Source organism: Melospiza melodia, chromosome 3 (assembly GCF_035770615.1).
Source record: "Melospiza melodia melodia isolate bMelMel2 chromosome 3, bMelMel2.pri, whole genome shotgun sequence".
Lineage (NCBI taxonomy): Eukaryota > Metazoa > Chordata > Aves > Passeriformes > Passerellidae > Melospiza > Melospiza melodia.
In genome coordinates, this window is record NC_086196.1 from 110375579 (window position 1) to 110386279 (window position 10701).

General features: G+C 46.5%; 1 long non-coding RNA gene across 1 annotated transcript; it reads right to left on the reverse strand.

The window, feature by feature from the left end:
* Window positions 1–112: 112 nt before the first annotated feature.
* On the reverse strand, window positions 113–10449 carry LOC134416815 (uncharacterized). The gene is made up of 5 exons (XR_010027409.1): window positions 10349–10449; window positions 8854–9030; window positions 8176–8375; window positions 3815–3972; window positions 113–1762 (listed from the first exon to the last, which is right to left on the reverse strand). It is a non-coding gene; the product is annotated as an uncharacterized LOC134416815 (long non-coding RNA).
* Window positions 10450–10701: the final 252 nt, after the last annotated feature.

The window sequence follows — 10701 nt, forward strand, 5'->3', positions numbered from 1 at the left end:
CCGCCGCCCCGCCCCGCGCCGCGCGCCCACCGCCGCCCCGCCCGCGGCAGCGCCAGCCGAGCGCCGAGCGCGCACCCCGCCTCGCCGGCCGGGCGGATCCGCCGCTCGGGCATCGATTGCGCAGGCCTGGAGGTTCATCCTGTGTATCAATGGGAGGCGGGCGCGGCGGCGCGGCTCGTGCTGCGCCCTGAGGGCCGCGGGTTCGATTCCCGCATCCCTGTCCCGCACCCCAGGGACACAGAGCGGGCTCCCGTGTCCTGGGAGAACCTGAGCTCAGCAGCTCTCCCGCACACAAATACCGGCCTCATGATGCCACCTCCAGGCGAGCGTTCCGGTGGTGCTCCAGGACGAGGAGCGATGGCCGTAAGCTGAGGCACGAGAATTTCTAAAACACGAGAATTTCCGTCCCGACATGAGGAACAGCTGCTTCACATGAGGGTGGCAGAGCAGGGAGGTGGTGGGGTCCCTCTCTGGGGACAGCCCCAACCCTCTCGTGTGTCACCTGCTCCAGGTGACCCTGCCTGGGCAGGGGTTGGAATGGCGATCTCCAAAGGTCCCTGCCAACCTCGACAATTCTGTCATTGTGTGTCCTCCAGCCCCTGGCGCTGCTGATAAAATCAAAGAAGAGCGATTAGATAAATTAAATCTGGATATTTTCTTTCCTACTCACAGTAGATAATTATCCTCTGCTATCAGCAGAGGGCATTGGCTCTGCAGCTTCCCTGGAAAAAGGAAGAGGAGAGCACTGAAGTTACTCCAAACCAAATCCTTTCCAAGTATTTATCATTAATTTTATAGAGATTCAGCCAAGGCAGGATGTGCAGCCCCGGGTGGGCTGGAGGCAGCTCGCAGTGTCACTCGGAGATGCACACCAGTATCTCACCAAACCCGAGATGCTGACACACCTTTCATCCTGTGCTTCCCTCCTCCGGGCTGTCACACGTGTGCTGGGCAGGCTTTGCCTTCACAACCAGCCCTCCACAAGCCTGGGACTACCGGCGTGCCCGGTATCCCATCCCTGGGAATTTGGGGAAGGAGACAAAGCAATCTCTGAGAGGCACTAGATGGTGCTGCGAGCACACAGACACACACAGCGGAATCTGCTCCTGCTGATCGCTCCTTCCAGGAGTTCTAGACCAAACACCAGCGGTTCAGAGGCAGAGCAGCGCGTTTGGTCCCACTCTGGGGAAAAATGGGGAGAAAACGCCATTCTGTGTCACATTCACATTCTCTAAACAGACACATAATTCTCCCTCTCCCAGGATTTTTCCTGGAGAAGCACAGAGCGAAGAAGAGAAAACAATTCTTATCTCTGGTCACTGCTCCTGTTGTTTGGCACCTGTGGAATGGGTTATGGAGATTGTTTACCCAAAGTGGTTTGTTAACTGGACACGGGTGAAAGTTGGTTTGAGTGATTAGCCAGTCACTCAAAGCTGTGTCCTGGCTGTCCCAGACAGTCATGGGTTTTTCTTTAGTATAGAATCTCTTTAGTATGTAATTATCTCTTTAGTATGTAATTTAGTACAGTATTAGTGTAATATAACGTAGCTTAATAAAGCAATTTTTCAGCCTTCTGCAACTATGGAGTCAGAGCCCATTATTCCCAGTGCCTGCTTCTGCTGTACCATTCATCTGGAGAGTTCACCTGCGTGACCTGGTGGGTGCCCCCTCAGCCTGCCTGGCACCTCGGCCCTGTTTGAAGGGGACCAGCAGGGAGGTATGGAGTGGCATCCACCCCATTCTGCAGAACTGCAAGGGCATCCTGGAGGAAAGCAAATAAACAATTAAAGGTTATAAATAATAAGGGTAAAATAATAAGTAATAAAAATAATAAATACTAAATAATAAATATTAAGGGAAATAAAAAATTAAGAGTTGACAGAGAATAGTTATCCTGAGTGAAGTCAAGGGACTGTTTCACCCTGATCCTGCCTCTGTGAGGAGCTGACATAAGAAAGGCCACACAACCACTGCTTGATCTTCCAAATATTTCCCAGCCTCGTGAGATTTGTGGCTCAGGGATTTCCTGCGTGCCATTAGCCTGGGGTGAATTTTTCTCCCAAGGATTTGTCCAGTTCCTCTGAAAAAAACTCTTTTGTTTATATGTTATTTATTTATAGTGTTTGAGCAAAAGGTCTGCTTTGCAGCCTTCATCATAAATGTCAGGATAGTTGGAATTTTCTTACAGCCTCTGTTTCTGCAATCTCACCTCTAGGATGCCCCCAGCAATTTCTGTTCACAAGAGGCAAACTGGAGAAACTGGAGAACTTCAGAAGACAGAAATGGTAAATGGCCCAAGAAACCCCATCTCTGGCAGTTCTGAGTGTGTCAGCCTCTGAAATTCAGTGCCAAGCATTCAGGTGCCTGGCTTGTGACTTCAGGGCACCACAAAGAATTACATTTTCTTTTCTGGGCCATTTTGCATCAGATTCCTCTGAAAGGCAGAGGAAATAGGTCAAACTCTGGTACCAGGCAGACATAAGTTATCTCTTCAGTGTCACAGGACCAAATGCCTCCCCTCAGACTGTGCTGACAGAGCCCTGAGCACTGAATCTCCCAGACTGTCTTGCTTTGGGCTCCATTTCTGACACATGCCTGAGATGTCTCCCTGCAATATTTCCACCCTGCTAAGTGTCTCCAAAAGGGTGAGAAAATGTTGGACACACACAGGGAACACGATTGCTTACAGCCTGTGGGGGAGTCAGAACTGGTCTTGCTCAAGCCTGGGTTTGTTGCTGCAGGAGACTTAACATCATCTGGTATTTGATATCTGATAGCTCGAGAGTTTTGTAACAAAACCCCCTTCAGTGCTGGGTTATGCTGTCTGCATTGATGGCCCACTTTTCAATGCCCCTGCACATAATCAGTGTGGCTGGGATGGCCCTGTTTGCAGCCAGGCTGGAGGCTACAGGCAGCCACTGCTGTGGCTCAGCTGTGCCTCCTTGATCATCCCATGGGCATCCCTCAGACTGCACCAGTGTCAGGGAAAGGGATGTGGGATCCTGCATCCCCATCTAACTGAGCATTCTACTGCCTTTTCTCTCTATGGAATAAATCAGAGGGCTCTCTGTCCTGTCTGGGGGTTGTAAAATATGTTTTGAATAGCTTAACAACTTCCCCTGGTTCCTCTCTCCTGGATGATCATTAACAGATGCAATCTCTTTGGCTGAATTTGGAGTGTTCCTCCTGCAGGGCAGAGGTGCCCAGAGCTGGTCTCCTCCTCAGTCCCCCTAAATAATTTTGCATTGCAGACCAACACAGAGGTCTGTGTGAAGCAGCTCTGATGGTTACTCTCTTCTTTAGAAAGGTCCCTTAAATAAACCTGCTTTTTCAGCTTTCCAAATGCCCAGGAAAGTAGATGTAGGAAGAGGAGGGGTTGAAAGAAGAGAAACAGCATTTGAGATTGCCTGGGAACATGACTGAGTAGCTGTCTCTCAGTAAATCCAGCGGTGTAACTGCATATCCTGAGTCTGGGGAAGATAATATTCCAAACCATTGGCACAGCCACAGCACTTGCCACAGTTGGTACCTGGGTGCTTGCCAGGCTTTGAGGTTATTCACCCTGGCATTATCCCCGTTTTACTGTCCCCATGTGGCAACCGAGACACAAATCACCATGCAATGAAATTAGAGAGTGGGAAATTAAAAAAGGGTAAAAGGAGATTTGTTCTCGCGGCAAGTTAATTAAACTAGAGCCTACAGCCAAAGGCAGATGTTGTGGCAAAGTAATGCTGAAAGGAATTGCTCAGAGTTCTCCTAATTGCAAATGTTAAAAGGGACATAAAACAGTGAGCTTTGGAGATAAAGTCCATACCTAATTTATGATGACAGTGAGGAGTCATAACTTTGGGAAGAGATGATCTTCAGCCTCACCATGGCATTTCCTTCCCTTGAAATGCTCAGCCCAGTGAGCTGGAGACAGAGGAGCACTTGCTGCATGGCCAGCTGTAGTCCGTTCTTGGTTTCTGCTACCTGCCAACAAGAATGAGAAATCACACCCAAGGAAAAAGCAGAGTCTCCAAAACCCTGAGCCAATCCCCCAGCCATTCAGTCAGCCTTTGGCAGAGCTTGTGAGAAATGATGGCAAACCCCCTCATGGGCTACCTGGCTACCTTTTTTGTGTGGATGCTGCTTGTTCTCCCAAGCACCATCTTTGCCCTTTGTGGTGCAGTTAATCCTCCTGCCTGTGCGCCTGCCACTGTAAAATGCTCTGCTGCCAGAAGAAGGAGGCAGCAGCTGCAGCACTGAAAGAGCAGAAACAAGGAGAGAGATTTGGAAAGTTCATGCTCAGAGATGCGTGTGTGCCAATGCCAAGCTGCAGCCTTGTGGAGGAGTTTAATTAAGGATGGCAGCTTCCCCTGCTGAAGCTGTAATCCCAAACACATGTTTTCCCCACACAGGCCCAAAGCCAGGCTCTGACTCCTGACTAGGGCACCCCAGGGCAGATGCCACATCCCTGGGGTGGCAGCTCCCTGTCCGACCTGTGCCATCAGTCTGGGTGTCCTCTGGCCCAGAAGAGCTCCAAAATACAAATTGGGCAGCACAAGATACCAGCTGGAGGGTCTGTGTGTGGTTCCCAGTTTGGGTCCCAGAAAATGAATAAAGAAAAGCAAAACAGACGAGCCAGAGGGCTAAAAGGGATAGAGTAGCCAATGAAACTCTCAGTAGCATTGTGCTATTGGGGTAAAGAAGAAAATGAGATTTCTGCAGTCCTGTGGGTGCTCTGTGGTACATTGAGGCTGCACAGGCTCTTTGCAGAGATGCCACAGCCTCTGAAACAAATCCACCTTTGAAATGGGGATTTCTTACTGCATTCTGTTAAAGAGCAGTGAAACTGCACAGGGAACTGAAAAATGTCCAATTAGTGACCCACCAGTCCCCATCATTTATCCAAAATGTAAATCCCATCTGATTTTGATGCAGACACACAGCTGACACTTGGCTTTCCCAGTAAAAACAGACTTGACTTTGCTTGCACCCACACTGGCTCCTTTTGCCAGGCAAAGCCCTGAGGCATTTGTTGGGTCCTCTGCAGCTCTGCAGCCCAGGTGAGCAGCAGGACGTTTTTTCTGGTCTTTGAGCATCCATTATGTGGCTGATCCCAGTCATTCATTAAGTGCAACAAACGAGTGGCGACAGTGGAGGCTGCACCACCCCATAATTCTCCTCCCTTGCCTCTTGCTGAGGAGGTTTCCTGTTACACCAGGCAGGGCTGTCATCATCACTCTCCTTACAGGCTCTCCCTCATTCTCAGCTGCCTTCAGACAGAAATGTGTCCAGTCCCAGGAGCTGTGAATGCCCTCTTTCCTCAATTGCCAAAAATCTGCATGGTACTACCTGCCTATAGACCCCTGGGTTTAGCTAAGAGCTTACAATATTTGGAAGTGCTAAATATTTCTACCTGAGTCATACCTTGCAAGAAAGTCAATCTAGCTCCTCTGTAACCCATTGCTTTCAGAAAACTCTGAACCGCTTGTAAGTGCCACAATAAGGAGCACTGACCACTTACCTAATAAAATTTGCTTTCTGAAGTATTTCTCAGCTCTATTACAACCTCCCAACTTCATGACAAGAAGTATCTCTGAGTGTGGATTCGATATTGGCAGTCTTCTTTTGAATTGTATATTCATGATGGGGAATCTCAGTTCTCCTTTGTGACTAATTACTGCTAGGGGATGTCCTGATTAAATGATAATTGGTTTCTTTGTCCTAATAAAAATACACTTTCTAAGTGCATCTGATGCATTCACAAATATGCAAAATACTCAGTCCCTAATCTGATCCATACACAAATATAAAAAATACTCAGTCCCTAATCCAGGTAGCTCTCATTTATTCAGGTTTCTGATTCTGAAGACAAATGGATGGCACAGAGAGGGGAGGCTGGCAGCAGAGCCCAGGAGCCCTGAGTCTGCCCTCCTCATCCTGGAGAACAATGTCAACACTGAGGAACCACGCTCCAGTGTTGCTCCAATTAGAGCAAACAAGCTACAATCAGATTAATTTTATTTGCACTATGCAAATAAAACTATGCAGAACACACCACAGAGCAAAAGCACTCAGGGCACTGGTAATAGATGGCAGAAAATAAAGCAAGCAATGATAAAAGCTGTTTGATAAACACATCAGCCTGGCCAAAGGCAACACATTTCAGAGGAAGATGTTTGTTTTCAGTAAACTCTCCAGCTACCAAGTGAACTTTACAGAGGATTAGCAGTGCTGGAAAACTGAGTCCTCTTTTCACCCAGAGAAAAGCTGCACAAGGGCACTACAAGGCCAGTATTGCCACTGATAAAAAAATCTTATTTCTGGGCACACTGACCTCTTGCTGGGGGTAGGAGGGGATGGAGCTCTTTGCTGAGGTCCCAGGCAGGCAGAGCTGGGGGTGCTGAGAGGGGGAACATCCCTGCTGAGACCGGGCACCAACCTGGGGAGGGCCTGGCACACATTCTGGCAGCTGCTGGCAGCTAATTTTAGGTACAATCAACTTTCAATAACCTACAGGGAGCTTAGATGTCCCTTGTCACAGACATCTTTTCATGAAAAATCCTTTCCTTAGGATTTTTTCCTCCTGAGAAGCTGAAAGGCCTCAGGAACAAAATGTAAACATTGATTATCTGCTGCTGTGGAATGCAACAGGTGCATCTGGGATTGGTCTCATAGAGTTGTTTGTAATTAATGGCCAATCACAGCTGGCTCGGACAGAGAGCTGAGCCACAAACCTTTGTTATCATTCTTTCCTATTCTATTCTTAGCAAGACTTCTAGTGAAACCTTTTTTTCTATTCTTTTAGTATAGTTTTAATGTAATAGATATAATAAAATAATAAATCAAGCCTTCTGAAACATGGAGTCAACATTCTCGTCTCTTCCCTCATCCAAGAACCCCGTGAACACCATCACAGTCCCTGACTTCCCCCAGCACTGCTGGCCATGGTGCAGTGCTGCGGAGGGAGATGCAGGGGACGAGCAGCTCTTGCCCTCCTTGATGCACTGGTGCTGTTGCTGCAGAGAAATCACCTTTGGCGTTTCCCAAAGTTTGCTCAGCAGATCCTGCCTACAGGTGCTGTCTCATCCCTGCTTTAGCTCTGCCTGGATATGGGAGTGATTCTCACCTGCCCCAGGGCCAGCTTTGGCAGAGGCCTCGTTGCTATTCTCAGCCTCCTGTGCTGATGCCAAGCTCTACAGTTTCACTTCACAAACTGCCTTTGGAAAGGGCCGCCCTCCTTTGCAGCGCCAGCTAACTGCAGGCACCAGCAATCATCAATTTCACTGAAGAGCCGGCAAATCAATGGCCTCTGGGAGAGATCCTGGAGTCCTGTGGTCTTCCCTCTATCGAGGCTGCAAGTGTGGCTGCTGATTTGTTGTTCTGTGCCTGCCTATGCCAGTGGCTGCTCATTAAGTGAGAGCCACCATCGTTACTGCTGGTGGCAAGGAATGCTCAGACCCCCCACGGAACTGAGAGCCTCTAGGAATAAACGGGATGTGATCATTTTCATTATCTCCTTTTCAAACATGGTGAGTTCAGTGACCAAAACCAGCAGGGAATGTGGATCAAGGAACTTGCATTTCCTAGCCAAGGGAAAGCATATCAAAATCAATTAACTAGGGCATGAAATAGTTGTGGCTCTCCCAAAGGAAAATACTGTTTAGCTTAATTGTTCTGCAACTAGTGTTAATGAGTTATCATGACTCATATTTCTATTTACATCCCCAGGAATCAAAATGGGCCAGTGTGCCACTGTATGCTTCTCAGGACAAAGTAGAAAAAAGGAAAATAAATGTATAGGAGCACTTTGGTTTCTACCAGCTTTCATGAGGCAGAGTTTTCATACTGCTTCTCAATTTTTGGCCCGCTGACAGCTCAGAGGTCAGAGCTTCTGGGGTGTCAGGAAAGCTCTGAGTGAACTTCCAGCTGCTGAAACAGGCCCTAGTCCTGATGCAGCAATGTTTCTGAGCTTGCTCAAGTCTGCTCTGCCTGTCTGGAGTCAAACACACACTTAACAAGTCTGTTGGCTCCCTAAACCTGACACCCAGCACCACATTTCCCTCCCAGCTGTGCATCACACACTGTTTATCAAGGTAACTCCAGCACCCAAAAGTGTAAGAGCATCAACAGGAGAACAGACTGGCTGCAGCTCTTCAGATACTCCAGAGCACAGATCCCCTTACTCACAGCTCCTTAAGGGTTCCTGTTTCATGGACATCACTCTCATGATCCCACACTGCTGCCATCAGGTGACCAAAGCAGGCAGCCAAATCCAGAGCTGCCCTTGAAGGCTGAGCACAGTGACAGAATTCCAGCCTTTATTCTGGATTTGGCTTTGATTAGCATTCCTCAGGGGATCAGCAGTTAACATCACATGTCAAATCTACCTGGAAGGACAAAGGGACATCTCAGTCATGACCACCACAAAGTGTTGGGGCATTTAGAGGGTTTTTCACAAGGCATATGGACAATTGATTTGGAAATCTGTCTGGAGAGGTTTCCCTTTGGCTCCTCCCAGTGACAAACCTGGTCTGAATTCACTGATCTGTGCAAAGCTGTGAGCCATGTTTGACTCTCAGATCAAACATCATTTTTGTACATTTTTGATCCTCAGTGAACCAATGATCTGAGCCAGTAGCTCAGACTCACTCAGCTGGAGTCACAATATCTGAACTCTCAGTCTGGATATGCATCCTGCAACTCTGCCCATCTTTTTTTCTTCATGTGACACAAACTCTGGTAATTGGGAGTGTTTAGAGAAGATGGAGCCAGACCCTTTGGAGAAGTGCACAGCAGAAGGATGAATGGCGATAGATTTAAAACAAAAAAGAGGTTGTGGTTTTGATAGGAGGAAAAAAGGATTACCATGAGTGTGATGAAGCCAGTTGAACAGAGAGGCTGTGGGATCTCCATCCTTGGAGATAATTCAAAATTCAGCTGAATGAGGCCCTAAGCATCCTGCTGCAGCTGGACTGGATTTGAGCAGAGGCCAGCAGTGGTCCCTTTCCGTTCACCCCAGCCTGTGACTCTGTTATGCAGCCTCTTAGCAGCACATGGAAAAAAAAAAAAAAGTAATCATTTCCACTTTTTTTTTTTTTTTTTTTTTTTTTTTTTTTTTTTTAATGGAGCAGCAATTCTTGTGTTCCTGGTGAAGAACTGAGGGGGTAATATGGCATTTGATATGATACCAAGGAGAAAGAGACATAAACCACATATAAGCCTAGAGATCAAATCCTATCAGTAGCTGAGCACATGCATTGAGCTTAATGGAATTTGAGGCTGTCCATCATTTTGTAATATCAGTTTTTAGGAAAGAGAACCAACATGAGACTAGACTTCACACTAATGTTCATGGCAAAATGTCCAGCAGGCTCAGTGAATGCAAGCAGGGGTGGGTGCCTCAATTTTCAAGCTCAGCACATGCATAGTGGTGGAGTCTGACAAAGATACGTGCAAAGTGCTTCACCCCATCCCTTTTTGTAGCTAAAACCAGAAAGCCCAAAGGTGCACAAAGGTCGCATTTCCTGAAGGGAAGCTGAAATTGCAAACATTTCCCTTCACTTCCCTCCTGGTGGCCTCAGCTGTTCTGGGTGGCTTTTCTGACTTCCAGCGACTTTTGCAGAAAAACCTATTTTCACTCTGGGCTTCAAAACCTGCTCAAACTTTTCTTCTTCGTGAGCAAAGACACAAACACCAGCTTGTCTCTCTTCTGTCAAGGAACATGCAGTGCCAGACATGAAGCATCAGATTCTTTATTCTCAACTGAGGCTAATTAGTGTAATTAGAAAAGAAAATCCACCGGGTATTTGAAACAGAAATTGCCTGAACTGAGAATCAGAGCAGCATTCCATGAAGGAACTGGACTGCCTGATACAACCCCAGAAGTTCCCAAATGCTTCTTTGGACATTTCATTTTTGAGTGAGGAGGAAAGCCCATTGAAAGCAGCTTATTCAGCTTGCTTTACAAGCAGCAGAACTCCAATCTTCTAAGAACTTCCAAAAAAAACCCCACACTTGCAGAAAGCATGGTTCTGCCCTTCTGAGCCTGACCCCTGCCCTGATGCTCTTGTGAAAACCACCTATCACTTGTTTTAAAATTTTAAAAGTTTAACAGTAATAAAATGGTTATAAAAATAGTAATATAATTAGAGCAATAAGAATTTGGACAATCAGAGTTAGGACAATAAAAAAGTAAAGAATGATGAATGTTTGGATGCTTTCCTCTTGAAAGCATGGTCACAAACAAAGGATTAACTCTTAAAGCAATAGCCTTTTGCATATTCAAATATCTCATACATGATTCAAAAGTTCTTTTCAAACAAAGGGTGTTTTCTGGTTATTGTCAACTTCTCCCACTCACCTTGTAAATCATTGTCAGATTCCATGGAGTCTGCAAGGAGACTGGGTCTTCCCAATAAGGAGGCAATAATTCTTCTCTTTGGGATCTCAGTGTCTTGTTGCTGTTATCTCTTTGCAAAGGATTTCTTGATTATCTCAGCTCTTTCTTGAGCTAGTTAAAAAGCATCTTACATAGCATAGTTTCTATTTTAACATTATGTTATAACCTAAATCTATATTTAACACACTACTTGAAAAAATTAACACAGCATAACTTTCTAACATAACACATATAATATTTATTTTAATATTCGCAAAAAGCCAATCATATAATACACATTTTTCACACTCTACCTACGGATGCTGTGCTCTGTG